The following is a 9,098-nucleotide window of genomic DNA, read 5'->3' on the forward strand; positions in this document are numbered from 1 at the left end:
GAGAGGGGAAACCTCCTCATCGGTTCCCCATATCCCGAAGAGTGATAATGTTAATTTTAAATCTTTTTCAGGAGATAGGGATGTGGGTAGAGCCCAAGGAGGTCCTCCTCCCCCTAAAATTTTTGCAAATTGAGACTTCCCAGGTAACAGGTACAATGGAACTAGAAGCTCAGTTGTTATTGGTGCAACAAGCCCGGGCATTTCCAAAATCAGTACAATGCTCTGAGGATGTGCCTAGAGCGAAATAATGAAAGTCCTATCGCCTTGGTTAGTGATAAGTCAGAGGTTAGTAGCTGTAGTCCTGTAGACAGACCTCCAGTAGATAGTAGTTCAGTAAATAGTAGTAAGCCTAATGTTTCTAATCCCCAATCATGACTTAAGTACGACAAATCTGTGAGGCTTGGAATGTTGATTTTTGACTCTCATGTTGTTCAGGTGAAGTTTTTTAGGGACGCTGGTTCTGCCAGGTCATTAGCCCTGAAGAGGGCTTTAAATAGTTTTTAGAAATATACAGGACATTTTTTTATTATTGTGAGGTTTTACAGATTCAGTTGTTTCAGATCCTTTGGTTAATGTCCGCATGTCTTTTTCCGGGTATTGATGGTATCCTGGGAAATGATATGCTGGATAGTGAGGGACGGGAGCTGTTCCCTATATTATCTGTAAATGCTAGTCCGTGGCTGTTATGGCTTGGTCCACAGCAAAAGCTGCCAATTTACTTGATGTAGATAGCAATGATGACTTAATGTTAAATGGTGTAGAGTTAGATGTTTTAAGGCCCAGGCCAGTAGAGAGTAGTTGTAATGAGGTAGTTAATATGAAACTTGATTGGGATAGGGCTGCTTTTATTAAAGCTCAAAAGGATGAATTTAGTTTTGATTTGGGCGGTATTGGGAGTCTTACTAAACCTAGGTTTGGAGTTGAAAAGGGCTTACTATATATGTTTAGTCGTCCTGCATCTGATAATTTGAATAAAACTGGTCGGTTGGAACAGATTGTGGTACCTTCTTAATTTAGAAATTGTGTTTTGGAGTTAGCTCATACTAATTTTTTTTCAGGTCATTTTAGTGTGTTAAAATCTTTTCAAAATCTGGCTAGGTATTTTTGGTGGCCTGGAATTAAATTGAGCGTGTAGCAGTTTATCAGAGCATGTGAGACTGGTCAGGTTATGGTTAAACCAAATCAGGGGATCCCTAAAGCCCTGTAGCATCCCATACCTGCTATAGGTGATCCTTTTTCTGAGTTAGTAATTGATGTGGTAGGACCCTCACCCAAAACTAAATCAGGTTACGTATATTTACTGACTACCATAGATAGAACCTCTCGCTCTCCTGAAGCTATAACTATGAGGCATATTACTTCCAAAGTTGTTTTTGAAAAATTAATGGATTTCTTTTCCAGGTATGGTCTCCCTCGTGTAATTCATACCGACTGTGGGAGGAATTTCACGAGTAAGGTATTTAGGGGTAAGTTTGCTGAACTGGCCATTCAGCACGTTACCAGCGTACCGTATCACCCGGAGAGTCAAGTAGTGGTGGAAAGGATCCACCAGACCCTCAAGTCTGTCCTGAAGAAACATTGTTATGATCATGATAGTGACTGGGACAAAGCCCTCCCTTTTGCCCTCTTTGCTATCAGGAGTCACCCTAACTCTTACACTGGTGTAGCTCCTTTCGAGTTGGTATTTGGGCACAAAGTCCGTGTACCATTGGAAATTGTTTTTGAAATGCTCAAGTCTAACCGGAAGGAGGAAATAAATATGAAAGGGTTTGTGGAAGACTCGAAGGGAGGAATGGTTAAGGCCTGGAAGTTTGCCAGGGAAAATTTGGAATAGTCCCAGTCAGTAATGAAGAACCACTTTTACAAAAAGGTAAAGGTACGGTCATTTGAAACTGGGGAGTTGGTTTTTGCGCTGAGTATGGACCCAGATAGTTTTCTCGAACCAAGATATAAGGGCCCTTGGAAAGTTTTGAGGAAGCTGTCAGAGATTAACAATGAAATTGAAGCTCCCGGTTCAAGCCGTAAATGTAGAATATTCCATGTTAATCATTTGAAACCTTATATTGGTAAGCAAGGTGATCCATTAGCGATAGTGTCCGAGCCTGTGTTTGTGGTATTGGATGTGTCTCCTGAGGACTCTAACGAGTTAGGGTGTCAGTCTCCTCCGGATGAATTGGGTAAAAATATACTAAATTTAAAGATGTTAAAAAGTAGTTTAGATCATTTATGTGGAAATTCTTTCCACGCTTTATTTTAGTCAACCCCGTTATTCCATTTTTTATTTTTTGTTTGTTATTTTCTGGGTTTTACGCTTCTCTTTTTCTTTTGTTTCCTTTGTAACCTTCATTATTATACCCTTAAATATTCATTGCTGCTAACATGTCCATCATTCCCCTGTAATGCTTTACCTTTCATCACCTCATTCCTCTGTAGATGATTTTATCTCATTTCCTGAGCTCACAGTACATTGTTTGACGATGCAACCGACCGTCGACAATTTTTAAGAAAAAACAGCACTTGGTTGCGTTCTGTTCCAAATGCTCTTGAAGCTTTGGATGTTTAACCACAATTTGTTTGTATTTAAGTAACTTTAATTTACGTAACTCATTGATCTTAGCTTATTGCTATTTACATCTCAGTACCTATTTATAAGTCTGTTAACTAGGATTGTTTTCTGTGTTATTGAACATCACTAAACGCCACTTAATTTTCTTGTATGTATATTAATTTTTATAAACCAGACAGTAGGATTTCTTTATAATTACTTTCCCCTGGAGTTTCAAGAATGATCCTTGTATTTATAAAAAGCACCCTTCAGCGAAACACATACTCCTGAAAATTTGAAGAAGAAGAATGACCCGACCTGCTTGAACCTGCTTGAACCTGCTCAGCCCTGGGAGGAAGAAGCGTGTGAGCGGCCCACTTAAAAACCAGCAAGCGTGGAAGACGGACGTAGATATAGCCTTTTCATCTGAGACGTCGTTGTGGTATAGGCGTTGGTTCGATTACCTGTTGGTCAACCATTTACTAACCAAAAGTATGCCTTATCTTGTGTCATTATTTAAAAGAAGACAAAATACGTCTGTGCAGAACTGAAGATGCACCGTGTTGTTAACAGTTTTCAAGATGCTTCCACTTCAATGAACCCTCAAGAGCGTGAGTACGAATTAGCGGTGCTCAACCTTGGCCAAGGAATTGTCCCCCCCTTTTTTTCTAGCCTTTATTTGACGATGTGCACATTTAGCTAGGAAGTCATGTTCAACTGTCTGGTTTAATCATTCGTGGCGTGTCCATTAACATAAGTTGTGTTCCTGTTCCCCTCTATCAAGTTTGAAATTTTATTGCCCGAGAGGAATGTGTTCAAAGTAGTGAGTAGAACATTTTCTGTATTATTTCATTCACCATTTTTACTTTCATTGGTGGATTATTCATTTGATTATTGATTTACGATTTAATTGATTTTACCATTTTCTTGGTATTTTAAATTTTTCATATGCCATGCGGTCTTTATTAAAATTTCAATTAGGTAGTTTTGCTGTGTTTTTTCTGTGTCAGTTAGGTGAAAATTCCTGTTGTACTTTATGGAAATAAACGTCATTTTTAGGTTAAAATTATTATCTGTTTTTAACTTGACCTTTACATTTTGAAATGACTAAATGAGTTATCACATGAGGTGAGATATGACTTAAGGGTAAGTTTATATTTACATCAATCTAAAGCTATCGGTGTCAATCCTTTATTGTAATGTTCTACGGTATTACCTCCCGGTGGTCCTTAGGACGTTTTGACTTTTACAGTATTGCTCCCCCTAACTCTTTGTGAAACTGTCGTTAACGTAACTGATTCAGTCCAACCACACTTGATTGGGATTTACTATTCTGCACCCTGGAGTAGCGTCTGAACATCAAGGTGATATCGGTGCCGACAGTCCCGGTATAGAAAAATCTTTGGACTTAAATGTGTGTAGGGAAAGCAAACCTTTTTCGTTGCGGTTCTCTAGTTTGTCAAGTGTGAGAGTGTTGGCACTCTATCGTTCAGGCTCGGGTCCGGAAATCAGAAACGGGGAGGCCTTTCCCAGAATTATTTCCCACAATTTAGATGTTAACAAACGGGAAGATGTACTTAATTTAATTTATTCCTTTTCAGATCTTTTTCAGGATGCTCCAGGTAGGACAAATATTTTAAGTCATGATGTTGATGTAGGTGATGCTTCCCCTGTGAAGTAGAGTACTTACCGGTTGAACCCCGTAAAGTGGGATTTGGTCGGTAAAGAGATAGAGTATATTTTGAAACATCACCTTATTCAACCATCAGTAAGACCCTGAAGTTCTCCTATTGTATTACTAAAGAAAGCAGACAGTATGATTTGCATGTGTGTGGACTACCGCAAAGTGAACGCCCATACGAAAAATGATTCTTTTCCTCTCCCTCGTATTGATGATTATCTGGATTGGATTGGTTCTGCCAAATTTATTTCTAAGTTGGATCTTTTAAAGGGTTATTGACAGGTTCCTTTGTCTGACCGAGCTCGTGAAATATCCGCCTTTGTCACTCCGTTTGGCCTATGAAAAATGCTGCATGTACTTTTCAATGGCTCATGAATGGGGTAATTTGGAGTTTTAAAGGAGTGCAAATTTATATTGATGACTTGGTAGTATATTGTAATGACTGGGGTACCCACATGCTAAGGTTACGTAATGTTTCTGAAGCCCTTAGGTCTGCAGTGTTAGTTGTTAATTTGGCTAAGTGGGAATTGGGTCAGGTTAAGATTTTTTATCTGGGTCATGAGGTTGGTTTAGGTCAGGTGGCTCCAAAACAAGCTAATCTCGAGGCCATTATAAATTTGAAAAGGCCTGGTAAGGTTAGAGAGGTAAGAAGAGTGCTGGGCATGACGGGTTATTACCGCAGATTTGGGAGTAATTATTCTGATCTTGCTCAGCCTCTTACTAGTTTATTAGAAAAAGGAAAAAAAGTTCTGGTGGTTGGATCAGTGAGAAGAATCTTTTAGTAAACTTAAATCAGTGTTAATTACTCACCCCATTTTGACTTCCCCAGATTTTTAGAAGGTTTTTATTATAGCAGTAGATGCTAGTGACGTTGGCATTGGAGGTGTCCTCTTTCAGAGAAAGGAGGAAGTTGTTCATCCTGTGTCTTACTATAGCAAAAAGCTTCTGGTGGCTGAAAAACGTTACTCCACTGTAGATAAGGAAGATCTTTCTTTGGTCCGAGCTCTTAACTATTTCAAGCCGTATGAGAAAAATTTTTCTTTCCCGATTGAGATATGGACGGATCACAATTCACTGGTTTTCATCGAGCGGATGAAGGGAGCGAACCAGAGGATTTTGCGCTGGGCCCTTTTTCTACAGGAGTTCAGTTTGATTGTAAAACATGTTAAAGGGACTGACAACAAAATTCCTGATACACTTTCTAGAATTTAATGTACTAGCTTGATCCTTCTCATACGCCACTTTGCTCGTTTCTCTATTAAAGGTTGTATACAAAAAAAATGTTAGGATGCAGTTCTGTGTAAAATATAGCTTTGTAGATAAAGTTTACGAGTTTTTCTTGAAGTGGTATACACTCTAGTGTTTTTTAAAGGTTCCCCTAATTTATTTATTGGTTTGTTCCGATTTACTAAGACAATTGATTGTGTATTATGCATATGACTTTATGAGCTATGATGCCGGTTTATTGTAGGTTAAGTTTTATGTCTGTGGGCGTACTGGCAAGTTTATTTAGTTTTAGTTAGGTGTATTTCCATAAAGTTTGTGAGTTTTGACGAAGTATGGTAATATTAGATCTTTAAAATAATGGTAAGCTTTATAAAGCTCTTGGTTTGTATTTTTTAGGAGTACTTTCTGTTTGGTATTAGGTTTATTATGTATTAATATTGGTTCTTACTTTACAGGTGCATTTCCATTTATATATAAAAGAAAAAAAATAATTTTTCTGTTCAATTTTTTTTTTTCGGGGAGGAAAGTATTATGGATTAACGTAATTTTTTATTTGATTTTTATCAGCTTTGTTTCTACATTTATTTGTTTTATGCAGTATTTGTAAATTTAAAGTTTTTTCTGTTGAATTTCTGGTATAACATCATCCCCACTTATTTTGATTTATAATTGTCTAGTTCAACGCTTTGTTTTCTTTTCCATGTTTTCCGAGTCCTTGGGTGGAAAGACACTGGTGTTTACTTGTGAGGAACTCGATCGCTAAAGTGAACAGTCGAGATTTAACGCTTCTCGGACCTACTACAGCTGCTGGCTAAATTGAGCCTTTTGAGGATTGTTCCACCCACCGTTGACGGATTTTTGCGGGTGCATTTCTGCCACCTGCAGTGTTTTGCTGTTCCTGCGTGCTCTTTTCAGAAGTCTGCAGAGCCAACGCATTAAATCCCGGCTGTGAGTAAGACTCTGGCGAAACACCCCCGTCGATGCATCCTCGTCATGACCAGGTGCGGGAGCCTTAGAGCTCGTGGTGATACGTAGGGTGACAGTGGCGTGGTAGGACCTTTCATTACCCATTTTTTATTGATTTGAGGCTATATTTCCCTGCCTTTGGTGAGGAGTCCTACGAAGCTGTACTCCCTACAGTAGTAGTGTGTTTGCAGAGCCGCTACCTTATTTGGAGCAGTGGGTGTTGTTTTTCTCCAGCCTCAAAATGTGATATATATATATATATATATATATATATATATATATATATATATATATATATATATATATATATATATATATATATATATATATATATATATATATATATATATATATATATATATATATATATATATATATATATATATATATATATATATGTGTGTGTGTGTGTGATAAATTTTGCAAATTTCTAAGTACAAAAAACCTTAATTTGTAAGGTATAAGTACAGAAGAATTGTCATTAACTTTTATATGTCTTTATGGCTAAATGGTATCGTCACTGTCATGCCAGCTTCCTGGACCAGGGTTTAATTTCCTGGCCAGCAAGAAGCTATAGTCTTTGTGTGGCCTCACCTTGGGACTCTGATCCTGAGGTCGGTAAGAGAATCCAGACTTTACGGTATTAAAATATATGGCTTTTTTTAATATATATATATATTTATATATATATATATATATATATATATATATATATATATATATATATATATATATATATATATATATATACATATATATATAGATTTTAGATTAAAGTAAATTCATTATGATTTAATTATAAATTGTTAATACTTGTCCTACCTTTTGATCTTGTTTTAGTTTCAAGTTTATCAATAAGCTAGCGTCGTTTTTCGTATATTTAAGCTTTTTCTTAGTTTGATGAACTCTGTAAGAGAGTCATGAATTCGCAGTTTTGCTTTGTTTACCACCTTTTCCCCTGATATTAGTGAGCCACTGAAGTGCCTTATTAACGATCGTTGTTTTTCTCTCCTATGAGCTGTGTTGACTCGAGTGGAAGACTTGATCGAAAGGTGGTGATAAGTGACAGAGTTAGTTTGAGTTCACGTCCTTCGCTGCTTTGTGTGTGGTCGCTGGTGTTTGTCACCCGCGGCATTCATCAGCCACGCCCCTTCCCTCGTTCGTCTGAAGAGTTTTGAACGAGTTGGCCCGTATCTTGTGAGAACGATGCGGTTTGTGGCGTGCGAGGTCCGGTGACGTCCCGGGTTCTCGGAGGCTACCACCCTTATTATTATTATTATTATTACTATCCAAGCCACAACCCTAGTTGGAAAAGCAAGATGCTATAAGCCCAGGGGACCCAACAGGGAAAAATAGCCCGGTGAGGAAAGGAAACAAGGAAATAAATAAATGAAGAGAACAGATTAACAATAAATCATTCTAAAAGAAGCAACAACGTCAAAACAGATATGTCACATATAAACTATTAACAACGTCAAAAACAAATATGTCATATATAAACTATAAAAAGACTCATGTCCGCCTGGTCAACAAAAAAGCATTTGCTCCAACTTGGAACTTTTGAAGTTCTACTGATTCAACTACCCGATTAGGAAGATCATTCCTCAACTTGGTAACAGCTGGAATAGAACTTCCAGAGTACTGCGTAGTATTGAGCCTCAGGATGGAGAAGGCCTGGCTATTAGAATTAACTTCTTGCCCAGTATTACGAACAGAATATAATTGTCCAGGGAGATCTGAATGTAAAGGATGGTCAGAGTTATGAAAAATCTTATGCAACATGCATAAAGAACTAATTGAACGACGGTGCCAGAGATTAATATCTAGATCAGGAATAAGAAATTTAATAGACCGTAAGTTTCTGTCCAACAAATTAAGATGAGAATCAGCAGCTGAAGACCAGACAGGAGAACAATTCTCAAAACAAGGTAGAATGAAAGAATTAAAAAACTTCTTCAGAATAGATTGATCACCGAAAATCTTAAAAGACTTTCTTAATAGGCTAATTTTTTGTGCAATTGAAGAAGACACAGACCTTAAATGTTTCTCAAAAGTAAATTTTCTGTCGAGAATCACACCTAAAATTTTGAAAGAGTCATACAAATTTAAAGAAACATTATCAATACTGAGATCCGGATGTTGAGGAGCCAATGTCCTCGACCTACTTACAATCAAACTTTGAGTTTTGTTAGGATTTAACTTCATACCCCATAATTTGCACCATGCACTAATTTGAGCTAAATATCTATTAAGGGATTCACCAACCCCAGATCTACATTCAGGGGATGAAATTGATGCAAAGAGAGTAGCATCATCTGCATATGCAACAAGCTTGTTTTCTAGGCCAAACCACATGTCATGTGTATATAGTATGAAAAGTAATGGGCCAAGAACACTACCCTGTGGAACACCGGATATCACATTCCTATACTCAATATTAGTGTTCACGTGGTATTTTGGATTGCCTGCAGGCATTGCAGCTTGAACCAGTTGACCTGCTTATCAACGTCAGCGAGTTCTTGGAACTCGTGGAGACAAGTAGAGCAGCTTTCTACAGGTATGAGATATTTTTATAGCTATTTGTGACGATCGTGGATCGCCGAGTACCTGTAGATGTGCACGCCCCTGTTTGCAGTACGGTTCTCTGGACCTTGTATGGCATGATGAGACAATCCACTA

This window comes from Palaemon carinicauda, chromosome 18 (genome assembly GCF_036898095.1).
Source record: "Palaemon carinicauda isolate YSFRI2023 chromosome 18, ASM3689809v2, whole genome shotgun sequence".
NCBI lineage: Eukaryota > Metazoa > Arthropoda > Malacostraca > Decapoda > Palaemonidae > Palaemon > Palaemon carinicauda.